This window comes from Taudactylus pleione, unplaced genomic scaffold, assembly GCF_031769625.1.
Source record: "Taudactylus pleione unplaced genomic scaffold, aTauple2 ptg000066l, whole genome shotgun sequence".
NCBI classification, from domain to species: Eukaryota; Metazoa; Chordata; class Amphibia; order Anura; family Myobatrachidae; genus Taudactylus; species Taudactylus pleione.
In genome coordinates this window covers 35,390,000-35,407,346 of record NW_028284468.1, presented here as the reverse complement: position 1 = coordinate 35,407,346, position 17,347 = coordinate 35,390,000, and the positions used below count along the sequence as shown (strand labels likewise).

Sequence of the window (17,347 nt, the reverse complement as noted above, 5' to 3'; positions counted from 1 at the left end):
GACAGTGGCCAGGGGAGCTGTGTGACAGTGGCCAGGGGAGCTGTGTGACAGTGGCCAGGGGAGCTGTGTGACAGTGGCCAGGGGAGCTGTGTGACAGTGGCCAGGGGAGCTGTGTGACAGTGGCCAGGGGAGCTGTGTGACAGTGGCCTGGGGAGCTGTGTGACAGTGGCCTGGGGAGCTGTGTGACAGTGGCCTGGGGAGCTGTGTGACAGTGGCCTGGGGAGCTGTGTGACAGTGGCCTGGGAAGCTGTGTGACAGTGACCTGGAAGCTGTGTGACTGTGGCCAGGGGAGCTGTGTGACTGTGGCCAGGGGAGCTGTGTGACTGTGGCCAGGGGAGCTGTGTGACTGTGGCCAGGGGAGCTGTGTGACTGTGGCCAGGGGAGCTGTGTGACTGTGGCCAGGGGAGCTGTGTGACTGTGGCCAGGGGAGCTGTGTGACTGTGGCCAGGGGAGCTGTGTGACTGTGGCCAGGGGAGCTGTGTGACAGTGGCCAGGGGAGCTGTGTGACAGTGGCCAGGGGAGCTGTGTGACAGTGGCCAGGGGAGCTGTGTGACAGTGGCCAGGGGAGCTGTGTGACAGTGGCCAGGGGAGCTGTGTGACAGTGGCCTGGGAAGCTGTGTGACAGTGACCTGGAAGCTGTGTGACTGTGACCTGGAAGCTGTGTGACTGTGGCCTGGGAAGCTGTGTGACTGTGGCCTGGGAAGCTGTGTGACTGTGGCCTGGGAAGCTGTGTGACAGTGGCCTGGGAAGCTGTGTGACAGTGGCCTGGGAAGCTGTGTGACAGTGGCCTGGAGATGACTTTTCAACAGCATTATGTAATCATTTATTAAGAGCTATTTGTGTTTACTGTTGGAAATTCCCTGGCTGCCTCTACAATGAGCAAATTTACTGACTGGCATGAAACAAGTAATTAGTAAAATGGCAGCTTCCGCTACTGTGGTTTTAAAATAAATTGACTGTCAAGTCCAATACAGTGCAATAGTACAGTAATCAGTAAGAACGGGATAAGTTTAATATCCCCACAGCGGGGATTCCGATGGTCACAATGCTGGCGCTGGCACCCTGACCGCCGCAATCCCGAAGATAAGTAGCGGGGTTGTGGGGGAGGGTTATGATTAGGGGTTAAGGTTAGACACTAAGGGGGGAGGGTTAGGTTTGTGCACGAGGGGTGGAGGTTAGGTTTAGGCACTGGGGAGGCTTAGGTATACTTATCTTCAGCCGTCGGGATGCTAACCTAGTCAGGATGCCGGCATTGGGATTCTGACTGCCGGCCTCCCGTTCCCAACCCGTAAGAACACGTGATGTAATGATTCCCCTTTATGTGCTGAAGAGGACGATTAGGTTTGTCAAATTTATTTTCTAAAGCTTTTATTGGTGGACTAAACACAAATTCCTCCATGTCGAGCTTTCCGAACAAATATTCTAGTCACAAATTAGCCTATAGGGACCCAGTTCTACTGGGTAAGTACTAAGTAGGGTGGAAAGTACTTCCGGATGAGGTGTCCAAAACTTTACCCCACTGATCTTTTGGTTCCCTGGATCCACATAGACCTATGATAACCATTCGTTGGTCATCACAGATTTACGTTTATCTGAGCATTCATTTGTGGCCCCCAGCTCCTTCCTGCTTTGTTGTCATAATTGTCTGGTATAGCTTTTAGTACTTAAGATACCTGCTGATATATGTTATTACTGACGGGGGTCTCTTTCCTGGATTAAATGTTTTGATAGGACATATTGTTACTATTTTGGGTAATGTGCAGCCATTATTAGAGGTTACAGGATGCCCAATGCAGCCCCTGAGCTGTATCTGTTTGCCATTCACTGATGAAAATGCTCTTGGCAGCTAAGGACATGTTATGATTTTGGCATAGGGACATTTATACTGGATCTAAAATAATTTCTTTAGCAAAATGCTGCTTCCTATTAAGTAGTTAATGTGGCAAATTAATTAGCTTAGAAACAGTGACCTCATACAGGGGGAGATGTATGAACGGATGACTGATGATTATTAAATGTCTGAACCTGCTTCCTCCATTGATGAAGCAGGTCACCAATAACCAGATTTTTTAAAAAGCCTACTAGCTAGAAAAATGATCTGCATGATGAGAATCCTATATATGTTTTATAATGCTACCGACTGTAGAAACTGGCAGCAAAAGACCGCTTACTGAACACGCATGTGGTCATCAGCAGACGGCATGATTTGCGCACTATATGACACCGCAGTTTGGAATTATTGACAGAAGGCCAGATCAATTTGAATGAGACTGCATATATATGTCCAAACTTGAGGTACTCAATCTAAGCTACCATATCCACTCTTGTAAGGGCACCTCTAATCACTGCTGACATGTGAGTCCTTCTGGGTCTCTTAAAAATAGAAATTCCTGTATGTAAGATCAAATGAATGTATGTATTGGACTGGCTAAAGTATCTGGATCTGTGATGCTGGTGATGTCTATTGATCAACAACTTTAATTCACCGCTCTAGTGTGAACATGGCACATAATAAAGCCATATTACTCATTAGATGCATTAGATCACAAAATGAAATACCTCTTTGAATTTGGCAAATATGGCCATGTTTTCAGTATTGATTTCATTTCTATAGATTTTGCATTAGACATACCTTAAAGTAGTAGAAAACTTTTATGTGGTAAAAACCGCAGAGGCCAAATGTAGTAGGGTGAGAGTTTAACAGTAAACTCTCATATTGGTTGAGTTATATCTTCAAAATGGGAAAACATCTGAATGAGAGTTTAAATCAGGAGAGTTTTTTTGAGTCTGTCAGCTTGCATGTTCTCGGACTCTATTACATTGGCCATGTTTAAAAAGTGTGAGAGTTTACTGCTAAACTGTCACATTTTCTATACTCTCACCCCATTACATTTGGTCCCAATTGTCATAAAAACTGACACATTTTAATAGCCTTCAAAAATAAGAACATATGAGATTAGAAGTTTCCCAGATTCCAAAACCCTACTTATAGCAAAGTTTAAAACTTTTAAAAAGTTTTTAAATACTTATTTTGTAAAACTCTTTATTGCTAATTAAACCAAATTATTATTAAAGGTAATGAGTGCCTTGTTCGCGGGAGCTTACCATCGCTATAGAGAGACCGATATAAGAATCAGGAAGCATAGCTGTTTAGGAGCAGTCAGGCTAAATATATTGGCTGGAAAAAGTACATTGTAAACAGCAAGAAGCTAAAGCTGGGTACACATTAAGCGATGTTTACCCAGCTGATATGTCGGGCCGACATATCGGATCCTCGGTAAACATCAGAACAAGGTAATGAACGACGGAATGATACCTCGTTCTGTCCTTCATTCACCGGGAGTTGAATAGCGCCGAGAGGGAGCTCCTGGAGCTACTCAATTCACAGCGATGCATACTCTGACTGGTACTAGTTAAGTTGGAGAATGTCGGTTCTTTCGACTTAACCCGGGTGTTTAGTCGCAAGAACCGGCATTCTCCATTAGCGCCGCACTAGGCCGGAAATCAGCCTCACGGCCGGCACTTTAGTCAGATTTCTTTTTGCACCCTTAAGAGGGTGCAAGAAAAAATCATTAGGCGGACTAAACAGCGTGCTGAATTGAATAGCTCCTGGAGCTCCCTTCTGGCGCTATTCAATTCCCGCTGAATTGAATCGCCCCCATAGAGTACGCAGCCAATATGTTGTTCCGATTCAGCAGGAAACGACATATCGTGCCAACATCGTCTCAGTGTGTGCCCAGCTTTAGAGACATCTAGGTAAGCTAACCTGAAAAGGTCAGATTAAATATTACTTAATGTGGGGCTTTACAGTAGTATATTAACTGTTTGACTGCCATTGTTGTAACTTTTATGGCAATGATTGTTCCTCACTAATACGACCATGCCTATAAAAACCCATGGCGGTGGGCAACTTGTAGGAATGTAACTTGCAATCGCTGGAGCTGACCACACACTAAGGACACATGACTTATTCAAAGTGGTTTGATGTTCATTTAGATAAAAGATCTTAACAGATCACTTCCACTTTTTTATCAACATGTAATCGTTAAAAGTTTCTACTCTGCTACAGGAAATAAAAAAATTGCAGAAACCTTTAATTGTGAACTATATTAAGGTCCATATAGGGAGACTATGGCCTTCATTCAGAGGCGGCCGTACGGTCTACGACCGCACGGCCGCCTCGATGTTTGTCAAGTGCGCATGCGCACGAGGGAGCCGGCTCCTTCGTGCGCATGCATGAGACCCGTTACGACCGACAGCGCCGGTCGTAGCGGGTCTCTTTCCAAAGGGGGCGAGCTGTCGATGTTGATTGACAGCTCGCCCCGTTTGGAAGGCGGGCCAGGGGGGTGGCAGCCCAAACGGAGGCGTTCCCATGGGAAACACCCGGGGTGTCTGTTTTTACATCTTTGTTCTCCCTCTTGTCAAAAGCTGGCTACGCCATTGGCATACCCGTAAGTACGTCTTTCTAGAAATTCCTGTGCACCTTGTATAGGGCTGGTGGAAGTTGGCACTGATGATGAAAATCAGTTGGAAGCCAAGCGTCCTGTTAGGGGGCAGAGAAATGCCTCGTCCTGGCAAAATGTTCTGAAGTTTAACAGTTAAAGGAAATGTACTATTTTATTGCAACATCCCTGAACAGTTGACGTGTGACTGACATGTAATAGTAAGAATCTGCCTCACAGATGTTGCTACATATATATATATATATATATATAAGTCAGAAATCCACTGCACTCGCCACTTCTAGATCTGGGGTGCAGACCTGCACTCGCCATTCCCAGGACTGGGGTGCAAGTGGCCTGTGACCACATTGCTTAAATAATTAAAAACAGAAAACCCAGCACTCACCATGTTTAAACACTCACAATGATGTATAAATAAGTAAATAAATAATGGGGATTTAGTTCATGGATTGATCAATGCATTTAAGCCCGCAGCCCACATCACGGGACCCCACTTTCTGCAGGTCCTACACTATCCGTCACACTGATGGAAACCTGTTAGCTGCTATCACATAGTTTAGACTGAAAAAATGTTACCTGGTTTAAAGCTCACCTGCCAGCTAATGGCTTTTAAAGGTAAGGCAGTCACCTGACATAGCTTCTATCACACTACCAAAAAGACAGCTGACACAGGTTAATATAAATGAGTGTGCACATGGGGTGCATGAGAAAGCTATGATCACAAAAGGTTTTCTGTTTTTAATTATATATAGATATATATATATATATATATATATATATATATATATATATATATATATATATATAGTGACACAGTCAGGTTAGGGGGTCCCTCTCCTGGGTAGAAGGACTCCTTGCTTACACACACCCACAGCAGCAGGGAAGCAGCACACCAGTCTAAATGCAAGTACAAGCTGGTCGGCGCCAGTCTTTATTGTACAATGTCAGAAATAACATAAAGAAAACATAAACATAAATCCTAGCCCTGTCGGGGCACTAACTTCACAGGTAGTTCCCTCACTACCAGAACCTGGCAGGGCCTAATGCCCTCACCAGCAACCAAGGCACAGCACAACACTCACAGTTAGGTTTTCAAGTGTCTCTGAGCAAACTCCCTGTCTGCTCTCCCAGGTGAGACAATCAGCCCTCAACACACTAGGCTTATATTGGCCACTCTCAGGTGGAAACCCTAATAAGCCTGTTACCAGGCTGCGAGAACCAAAACCTGGAGTGGCCGTGGGTGGATCCCTCCCTCTCCTCTCACCAACAACCCCCAGGTCCCAAACCGGCTTTTCAAAAAGCCGAGACTCAAGCCTGCTACACTTCAGACTTTCTCCTGGAGGTTTAAAACACATAAGACAGGAATCTGGGACAAATGTACCTGCCACAGACCACTTTACCAATGATCCTATCACATATCCCCCCCCTTTGTTTCGACCTATGGGGCGGAACAACTGAAGCCCCCAAACAATGAACGCGTGACAACGCGTCTGCTTTAAACAACAGGCCCCCTGGCCTGTGTTCCACCGAAAATGTAAAAGTTTGTAACGCCAAGAACCATCTCGTAATTCTCGCATTACTGTCTTTATTTTCGGACATCCACTTCAAAGGGGCATGGTCAGTGATCAATTTGACCTTTCTTCCAAGTAGTACCTGAGAGCCTCTAACGCCCACTTTATGGCCAACGCCTCCTTCTCCACTGTGGCATAGTTTCTCTCATGTACATTCAACTTTCTGCTTAGATAGAAAATAGGGTGTTCCTCACCCTCCTTGTTCTGGGACAGGACCGCTCCTATACCTACTTCTGATGCATCGGTTTGTACTATGAATTCCCTGTCAAAATTAGGAGTCATCAGGACTGGTTGGGAACACAACGCTATTTTCAACTCCTGAAAAGCTTTCTCCGCCTCAGGACTCCATTCTACCATGACTTTTTGTTTGCCTTTGGTCAGGTCAGTCAGTGGGACTGCCATGGTGGCAAAGTTGGGTATAAACCTCCTATAGTACCCCGTAATTCCCAAGAAGGCTCTCACCTGCTTCTTATTCAGAGGCCGTGGCCAGTTTTGTATGGCATCAACTTTATTGAGCTGAGGCTATATCAGGCCTCTGCCAATGGTGTATCCCAGATATTTTACTTCCTCCATGCCTAGACAACACTTTTTTGGGTTGGCTGTCAAACCTGCCTTATAGATGGAGTCCAAAACTGCTTGTACCCTGGGTAAGTGAGACTGCCATTCAGGACTATGAATGACCACGTCATCCAGATAAGCAGCCGCATACCGTCTATGGGGCCTTAGAATCCTGTCCATCATTCTTTGGAAGGTAGCAGGTGCCCCATGTAGCCTGAAGGGCAACATCTTGTACTGAAACAAGCCCTCTGGTGCTGAAAAAGCTGTCTTTTGTTTGGCGCTCTCGGTTAAAGGTACTTGCCAATACCCTTTGGTTAGGTCAAGAGTGGTTAAATACCTTGCCGTCCCTAGTCTCTCAATCAATTCATCCACTCTTGGCATCGGGTAGGCATCGAATTTTGAAACACTGTTCAACTTTCGGAAGTTATTGCAGAAACGCACACTCCCGTCGGGCTTTGGAATCAACACAATGGGACTTGACCATTCACTATGTGATTCTTCAATAACCCCTAACTCTAGCATATTTTTAATTTCTTTCGACACCGATTCTCTTTGTGCTTCTGGTAACCTATAGGGCTTTAGATTAACTTTAACCCCTGGGTCAGTGATGATGTCATGTTTAATGACCGAGGTTTTCCCAGGTACGTCAGAGAACAGCACCCTATTTCTGATCAGAAACTCCTTGACCTCTTGTTGTTGAATTGCCGACAGGGTTTTTGCCACTGTCACTTCGGGAACTAAGGGCCCTGGATTTACTGGAGGGGCTCGGATGGCCGACAGTGCCGTTCTATCTTTCCAGGGCTTTAACAGATTTATATGGTATATCTGTTCCGGCTTTCTTTTCCCCGGCTGGTAAACTTTGTAATTGACCTGCCCTACTCTTTCTAAGATTTCAAAGGGCCCTTGCCATTTAGCCAAAAGTTTATTTTCCACAGTGGGAACCAATACTAACACTTTGTCCCCAGGAGCAAAGCTGCGTAACCGAGCATTGCGGTTGTATACCCTCTGCTGTGCCTGTTGAGCCTGTTCCAGGTGCTCTCTCACTATCGGCACTACCGCAGCAATTCTCTCCTGCATTTGAGAAACATACTCAGTCACGGTTTTGTAAGGACTAGACTGCCCCTCCCATGTCTCTTTGGCAATGTCTAGTAACCCCCTTGGGTGTCTCCCATACAACAAGTCGAAGGGTGAAAACCCGGTGGAGGACTGGGGAACTTCTCTTATGGCCAACAATAAATACGGCAATAAGTAATCCCAATCCCTACCATCCTTGTCGACCACTTTCCTAAGCATGTGTTTTAACGTCTTGTTAAACCTCTCAACCAGCCCATCGGTTTGGGGGTGATAAACCGAAGTTCTTAACTGTTCACTTTTGAACAGGCGACATAACTCTTTCATGACTTTTGACATAAACCGTGTACCCTGGTCAGTTAGTATCTCCTTGGGTATACCCAGCCTGTTAAAGACATGAACTAGCTCTCTGGCAATGGTCTTGGTTGACGTATTGCGCAACGGGATCGCTTCCGGGTACCTGGTAGCGTAATCCATTATGACCAGAATATACTGGTGTCCCCTGGCAGACTTCATTAAGGGTCCAACCAAATCCATCGCTATTCTTTCAAATGGCACCTCTATAATAGGCAATGGAACTAGTGGACCCTTAAAATGTGGCCTGGGAGCATGATACTGACACTCAGGGCAGGATGCGCAAAAGTCAGACACCTCTTTATGAAGCCCGGGCCAGAAAAACCTCTGCATTATTCGCTCAGTGGTTTTCTCTACCCCTAGATGGCCTGCCGTTATATGACCATGGGCCAGATCCAACACTGTTCTTCTGTAGGCTTTGGGAACTATTAGTTGTTCCACAACATCTTCCCCCTTCTTAGTCACCTGATATAACAAATCCTGACACATTGCCATGTGGGGATAGGACAAAGGACTATCAGGGTCTACGGGTTTACCATCAACTACTTTTACATTCTCCCTGGCTTTACCAAAGTAGGGTCATTCAACTGCTCCACGGCAAAGACCTCTCTTCTGACCTCTAAATCAGGCAGACGATCACCTGGCCCAACAACACTTCCCACCTCAATGGGAGGCACATCAGTTGGCGGGCCACCGTCACGTTCCGCATTCTCTAGTTTGCCTACCATAGTAGAAAAAGGGAATAACTCTGACTCAGAAGAAACTCCCTCCTCCACTACATCGACTACCTTCTCAAATGGATTGGGGTTGTTCACCTCTGGAACAAAACGGCTTTCCCACAACTTCCAGAAGTGAGCAAAGTCTCTCCCCAATATTGCATCGTACACCAGACCATGCACCAAACCCACAGAAACTATAGCAGAGCCACATGGTGTCTCGATGTTCACCTCGGCCGTAACATAATATCGAGTATCCCCATGTATGCAGGTCACACCAACAGTTTTCCCTGTATGCCTCAAGGGGTTCACCAGCTCAGCTTTTATAAGTGTCACCAAGCTACCAGAGTCTAACAGTGCCTCTACTCGGTTGCCATCTACAGTGAGTACATACATGTGCTTATCAGTCTCAGCCTGCCGGTCAGCCGTACAGGCTGTCTGTGCAAAGAAAGACCCCCTGCGGTAGACATGAGCAGTATCACATTGCATAGGTTCAGTTGTGAGTGAACAATTAGCGGCAATATGGCCGAAGCAAGAACCTTCCTGGCCTGGCAGGCCTGTCTCCAGGTTCTACACCCTCAGTCTTAGGAGAAGGGTGCTGGGCGGTGGAGCCCAGCACCCTTCTCCCCTGGAACAGTCTTACCAGTGTCTGTGGGAGTTCGCCGGTGCGCCATCGGGGCTCGGTGGGGCATACTCATCAGCTCCTCAGCCGCCACGTACCTCTCCACCAGCTCGACCAACTGGTCTGCGGACTTAGGGTCTGCATGGCTCACCCACTTGCGCAGAGTCACAGGTAATGATCGCAGGTACCGGTCCATCACGACCCTTTCCACGATCTGTGGTCCCGTCAGCGTCTCGGGCTGTAGCCATTTTGAGGACAGATGGACGAGGTCATGCATCTGTGAACGTGGAGGCTTGTCCCTATGGAACTCCCAGCGGTGGTCCCTTTGGGCACGAACAAAGGTGGTGAGTCCCAAGCGAGTTAGGATCTCCTGTTTTAGTTTTTTAAAGTCCTTGGCATCAGCCAGGCATAAGTCGAAATATGCTTTTTGTGGCTCCCCAAACAAAAAAGGTGCCACCAGACTTGCCCACTGCTCCTGGGGCCAACTCTCCCTTTTGGCCGTTCTTTCAAATGCGGCGAGATAGGCCTCCACATCATCGCCCGAAGTTTTCTTTTGGAGGAAGTGACTGGCTCGTACGGAGTGAGTGGTGGTGGGAGGACCAGTATTAACATCTCTGGGCCGGGCGACCAAGTGCTGTACCACCTCTCTTATGGCCTGGCTGTTTTCCGCTAAGGCCTGGCGGGTTTCCTCAATGGCAACCTGTTGTTGCCTGGCGGATTCCTGCTGAAGTTTGTTAGTCTCCTGCTGAGCTGCTGTAGCTTGGAGCAAGGCCTTAATAATTTCCTCCATTTTGTCCTGGGGTGTAGATTGGAAGCTGAACCTTGCCTCTCTGAGCATTGGCTGATGCCTCCTCTATGGGACTCCAAGGACACAGTGTTATTTCCACACTCACAAATTGGGTGTCTGTCCCTTTTATTTTTTAAATGGAAAGTTTTCCTCTTGCTGCAAGTTCAGTGTGTGTGGGTGCCCGCATTCTCCACCATATTGTGACACAGTCAGGTTAGGGGGTCCCTCTCCTGGGTAGAAGGACTCCTTTCTTACACACCCACAGCAGCAGGGAAGCAGCACACCAGTCTGGATGCAAGTACAAGCTGGTCGGCGCCAGTCTTTATTGTACAATGTCAGAAATAACATAAAGAAAACATAAACATAAATCCTAGCCCTGTCGGGGCACTAACTTCACAGGTAGTTCCCTCACTACCAGAACCTGGCAGGGCCTAATGCCCTCACCAGCAACCAAGGCACAACACAACACTCACAGTTAGGTTTTCAAGTGTCTCTGAGCAAACTCCCTGTCTGCCCTCCCAGGTGAGACAATCAGCCCTCAACACACTAGGCTTATATTGGCCACTCTCAGGTGGAAACCCTAACAAGCCTGTTACCAGGCTGCGAGAACCAAAACCTGGAGTGGCCGTGGGTGGAGCCCTCCCTCTCCTCTCACCCACAACCCCCAGGTCCCAAACCGGCTTTTCAAAAAGCCGAGACTCAAGCCTGCTACACTGCAGACTTTCTCCTGGAGGTTTAAAACACATAAGACAGGAATCTGGGACAAATGTACCTGCCACAGACCACTTTACCAATGATCCTATCACAATATATATATATGTAACATTTTTTAATATATATATATATATATATATATATATATATATACAGTCAGGTCCATAAATATTGGGACAGTGACAGAATTTTCAGATTTTGGCCTCTATTCACCACCACAATGGTTTTTAAATGAAACAAACAAGATGTGCTTTAACTGCAGACTTTCAGATTTAATTTGAGGGTAATTACATCCAAATCGGGTGAACGGTGTAGGAATTACAACGGTTTCAATATGTGCCTCCCACTTTTTAAGGGGCCAAAAGTAATGGGACTATCAACTCAAAAGCTATTTCATGGACAGGTGTGGGCTATTCCCTCATTATTTCATTATCAATTAAGCAGGTAAAAGGTCTGGAGTTGATTCTAGGTGTGACATTTGCATTTGGAATCAGTTGCTGTCAACTCTCAATATGAGATCCAAAGAGCTGTCACTATCAGTGAAGCAAGCCATCATTAGGCTGAAAAATGAAAACAAACCCATCAGAGAGATTGCAAAAACATTAGGTGTGGCCAATTCAACTCTTTGGAACATTCTTAAAAAGAAAGAACGCACTGGAGAGCTCAACAACACCAAAAGACCCGGAAGACCACGGAAAACAACTGTGGTGGATGACAAAATAATTATTTCCCTGGTGAAGAAAAACCCCTTCACAACAGTTGGCCAAATCAAGAACACTCTCCAGGAGGTAGATGTATATGTGTCAAAGTCAACAATCAAGAGAAGACTTCACAAGAGTGAATATAGAGGGTTCACCACAAGATGCAAACCATTGGTGAGCCACAAAAACAGGAAGACCAGATTAGAGTTTGCCAAACAACATCTAAAAAAGCCATTACAGTTCTGGAACAGCATCCTATTGACAGATGAGACAAAGATCAACTTGTACCAGAGTGATGGGAAGAGAAGAGAAGGAAAGGAACTGCTCATGATCCAAAACATACCATCTCATAAGTGAAGCATGGTGGTGGTAGTGTCATGGCGTGGGCATGTATGGCTGCCAATGGAACTGGTTCCCTTGTACTTATTGATGATGTGACTGCTGACAAAAGCAGCAGAATGAATTCTGAAGTGTTTCGGGCAATATTATATGCTCATATTCAGTCAAATGCTTCAGAACTCATTGGACAGCGCTTCACAGTGCAGATGGACAATGACCTGAAGCGTACTGCAAAAGCAACCAAAGAGTTTTTTAAGGCTAAAAAGTGGAATGTTATGCAATGGCCAAGTCAATCCCCTGACCTGAATCCGATTGAGCATGCATTTCACTTGATGAAGACAAAACTGAAGGGAAAATGCCCCAAGAACAAGCAGGAACTGAAGACATTTGCAGTAGAGGCCTGGCAGAGCATCACCAGGGATGAAACCCAGCGTCTGGTGATGTCTATGCGTTCCAGACTTCAGGCTGTAATTGCCTGCAAAGGATTTGCAACAAAGTATTAAAAAGTGAAAGTTAGATTTAGGATTGTTTAGTTTGTCCCATTACTTTTGGCCCCTTAAAAAGTGGGAGGCACATATAGAAACCGTTGTAATTCCTACACCGTTCACCTGATTTGGATGTAATTACCCTCAAATTAAATCTGAAAGTCTGCAGTTAAATCACATCTTGTTTGTTTCATTTCAAAGCCATTGTGGTGGTGAATAGAGGCCAAAATATGAAAATTCTGTCAATGTCCCAATATTTATGGACCTGACTGTATATAGGTTATATAAAAATCTGGCATAGTTGGTCATTTTAACACATACTGAAATATGTGGAACTAACGTTCCATGTTGCACATTGAAAATAGCACAGGAGTGCTCATAGTGTGTGTGTTCAGTCGGTGTCTGATTTTTTTTATTTATTTAAACAATGTGACACACCTTAGTCCCCAGGGAGTAGGTACCTAAATATAAACCATATTACTGTTCTATTTCATGAGTTCTTGTAATTGATTATCAAATGTTGGCAGTTTCCTGTTTTACCTGCGGCTTTGCATATCCAAGCATCAGTGTAAAACGTTGCAGCATCTGCGTAAAATGTTGCAATATTGGTCGCTGATCAGTAGATCATAGGCCTTCTGAGTAACACTATGGCTACTCAAAATGAATGACTGAACTAAGACTCCGGCACCAGTGAAATTGCGTACAAGAACGTAGTCTCTGGATCCGATACTCCTATAAAAAGTTTGCGACATGCCTGTGTTTCTCTAACCTCCCCTCCATTACCACCCAAAAACAGTCCATAACGGTCACTGACACTGCGTCTAAATCCTCTCAGCGGATCGCATGCACCGTGCGACTTAGATGCATGCACTGTATTAAAAACATTGTCCAACTGCATAAATATTGGCATAGTGTACAGCACTGAATCAGGCCCTGAGTACACAACCATGATTCTCGGCTGCTTGTCAGCGATCCAACTGACATGTCACCCTACTCTCGGAGAGGGAACACTGTCTCAGTTTCCACAGAGTTGTGATAACAAATGGAAGGTGAGGGCTGCCCTTTAAGGCATGTATTTGCAACCTCTGATCGCACAGCTTTCCTTTTCTATTTCTGCTGGGGTGAGTCATTTAAAGCACTAAAGCTGGGTATACACTTAAGCTGGGTACACACTATACAATATATTGGTCAATCTTGCAATATATGCGATGGATCACAACGACCATCGTGCGTGTGTACCCCCAAATCCAACCAATTCTAGTGTTAATTCTAGGTCCATCGCTGGGCAGGGCGCTGGACCGTAAATAGGGCACTGCTGCGTGCGCCGCCCCAAAAATGGGGCATGTCCACGAGAAAAAGGGGGTGTGTTCTTAAGACGTGCCTTTTCATCACTCCTGGGGCCGTGCCCAGCACTTGCGTACATACTGGGCTGCCCCCAAGCTCTCCCCTCACCGTGAATAGATGTCGTGCGCATGCTGCGGTGAGAGGTGAGAGCTGCACCGCTATTTTTCACAGCAGGAGGGACACTGCGGCTGGCGGGTGGGGATGGCACCTGGTCCACCCGGCAGGCTGTTTCAGCAAACCACAGGCAGGCATGGCAGGGCACCTTTTGGCATTTTAAATTCGGGCAGGGCAAGGCGTCCTGCTAAAACAGCCTTGCGAGAAGACTAAAATTAATTGTTTAATTGAGTGGTCTCTTCTTCCCACCTGATGTGCTGCATATCAGTTGGGATGATGCCACGGATGATGTAGTGTTGGTACATTTAGCATGTAACGGTATATCGTATGGCAGATTGTGCAGTGTGTTCGGCGATATGCTATATAGTTACATCACATTGTCGTGTCACTGGATTGCCACATTGCTAAGTTGTGTACCCAGCTTTATTTTAGATAAAAAGTAAATTCAACTTAAAATAAACTTAATTTATAATGGAATAAAGGAAAGTTCTATTACCATCCTGATCTACTTTGTTTCATTTTAGCTATACAGAGAAGATTTTAAACCTACATATTAACAGGTAGCAAGTATGGATACTCGTGAATATATGTATATCATTTAATATACACAATATTAATGTTCATGAACTTCCTCATACGGCAAGTCAATAATTATCTCAAACCTAGGAGACTAATTAACTGCCCTATCTCAAGGGACTACTTACTTCTGCCCCATAAATATATCCCCATAGGTATTATAAAATATTCTTCTTACTCGACCCAGTTGCACTCCCCAGTAGCTAAAGGTCCCTACTGCGGCAGAGGCAATAACATATGTTATGACTCTAACATACTGATACCAGCATTCTTTATAACACATAGAGGTGATTCAACTTTTTTAGCAGTGCGATAATTAATGGGCACTTGTTGGAGCAATTCAATTGTTTTTGGGTGCCCATAAATTATCGTGCTTGTCGCGCTTAATTATATCAAGTTTATCCCATCTAATGTACTGTTTAAGCTGCCCGAGCAGAAATGTATGCAGCCACGGCATTCGTGCCCAAATGGAGCAACTATTGAATTGCTCTTTCGGGCGCCACTAATTAGCACGCTGCATAAAACAATTGAATTCCCCCACATATCGGCTATAATCACATCAGCCAGTCTATACAGCAATATTGTACAACCTGGTGCACATTAATTAGTCCTGTAATTTGGAGCAGGTTCTATGAAAAGATGTATCTGTACTCATTACTGCTGTATGCAGGGTTTATTTCAACTTAGTATTGTCTCAGATGGTAACCCTTAGTGGGCTAAGTGGGGGGGGGGGTTATAAGTGTGTGTGTATATAGATATATATATATATATCTTTTTTATTTTTGTTTTAATTTATCCCACATATTGATTGTAAGTCACTGTCTTTCTTCCAAGGCCAAGTGTGTTCTCCAATTATAGCTAATATAATTATTTATAACTCTGTATACAGGCAATTTGCTGTTGTGTAGTACGTAGGTTATGAACTTGATAGAGGCTCACATACGTAATAATATAGTTCTGAGTAGGCAGAGTTCCATTTGTAATTTAGAGTGTGGGAGCGTCTTTTCAGGAATAGCACAGAATGAATTACCCTCTCCTGATGTGAGTACTGTGAGGAGTATTGCCTGACTCCTGTCTGTAAATGAAAGGAGTCTCCTGGACATACTATTACTCTATACTCCTAGCTAAATCATCTGCTTTGCGTATCTATGTAAATTCCTTGGTGAATGATGAGTTACAGACCTCTCCCATCGTCTTAACACCGGGTCTCTCTCTGCTCAGGTAAATGTGGACTCTCGTTCCTCACTCACCTCAGGTTAGGGACAGAGCAGTGCCTCAGAGGTCTCCTCATTCAGCGCTGGCTCTCACACTCAGGGCCAGATTCATTAAGAATTGCATTTGCAGCAGCGCTAGCAGTTGGCCGATTGTTTCGTACTGCGTATGCATCGCAGTGCGCAAAGACACCACTGCGATCAAGCAGACTACGCAGATCCATCGCAGAGTGATTGACAGGCAGTAAGGGTTGGGGATGGTGACAGGGAGGGGTTGTTTGGAGAAATGCAGGCATGTCTGTCCTATGAACGGCGTTGCGTGGGGGTGCATAAATTAGCCATTGCGATTGCATACACAGCTTGCGTACTCACTGCGTGCAATGAGGTTAGCAATTTCTAAGTAAGGTCAGGGCTGCTGTAATTCTGTGTGAGGGGCTGATGGTACTCCATGTTACCGATGTTTATCGAGGTTTGCAAGGGATTATTGATGTGAGATAGCCGTAGTGGGAGGCAGTGGGCATCTCTATGCTGGCAGTGCAACTGCATTGCGATAGCAGTCATTAGCATATTTTCGCAGCAGACCTGCGTGCGATTACGGAGCTGCGATCACAGTAGCGATTCTTAATGAATCAGACTCTCAGACTGCTACGTTGCTTCAATGATTCGATCACCACAGCTCTTCCTGTTTATCACTCCACCCCTCTTTCTCTGAAAGGGCAAATCACACACAGCTGTATCACTCCACACCTCTTTCTCTGGCAAGGCAAATCACAGGAGTCATCCAATATAGTTTCTCAATATATTTCCCATAGCTGTTACACAGAGACATATATGCACCTTCTGAGCCCCAGCTCTCTCCTTGTGCCAGCTCTGTTTAGTAATGCCTCGATTTGGGGGTATCACACATACATAATATATTATTGTGTGATTGCAAAAAAACATCAGGTCGGATACCACAAAAGTGAGTTAGTCTAGGGCAGGATAATAAAATCCTTTCTGCACCCAAACAATTGGGCATGCTTCTGTGTGCTAAACCCTGTCTACAAGGTTACATGTATTATGGGCCTGATTCAGACCCGGTCGCAAGCGCTGAGCACTCGCAACCGGGTCGATGGTGGCCCACAGCGCATGTGCACGACGGAGCCGGCTCCGTCGTGCGTTTGCGCGAGACCCGGATAGCGACGGGCACTCCGTCGCTCCGGGTCTCGCAACAAAGGGGGCGAGCTGTCGAAGTTGAGTGACAGCTCGCCCCCTTTGGTGGGCGGGACGGGGGTGGCTGCCCAAACGGAGGCGTTCCCATGAGAATGTCTGTCGTTTGGGGGCGGCCCCACTGAGATCACTTCAGTGGAGAGATCCCGGCTCTGTTAGAGCCGAAATCTCTCTGGGGCTTGCGGCCACGAGACCCTACCACAAGGGTCTCGTCGCAAGCCCGATGGTCGCGATGGTCTTGACCATCGCGACCATCAACATGGCTGCTCGCTGTCACAGCTATGCGAGCGGCCAGGAGGCCGTTCTAAAAAAAAAAAAAACGGCCCTGATTCAGAGCGAGCGCTCTGTCAGTGCGTCCGGGTCTGAATCAGGCCCTAAGTTCCTAATTCATGTTTGTACGTAATTGCCGATGGCAGGATCAACAAAGAAGCTCTCGGGTCCAAGCGACAGACTGTGCATGCGTTCTTGGGGTGTGTATCTGTTGTCAGCTGTACATAGTGAAACATGGCGCC

The 17,347-nt window shown here is 45.9% G+C and overlaps 1 protein-coding gene across 2 annotated transcripts in view; it reads left to right on the top strand.

Moving 5' to 3' along the window:
* The window catches only part of LITAF (lipopolysaccharide induced TNF factor), a 58,116-nt gene that overhangs the window by 658 nt on the left and 40,111 nt on the right, over positions 1-17,347 (top strand). The window lies entirely within an intron of this gene.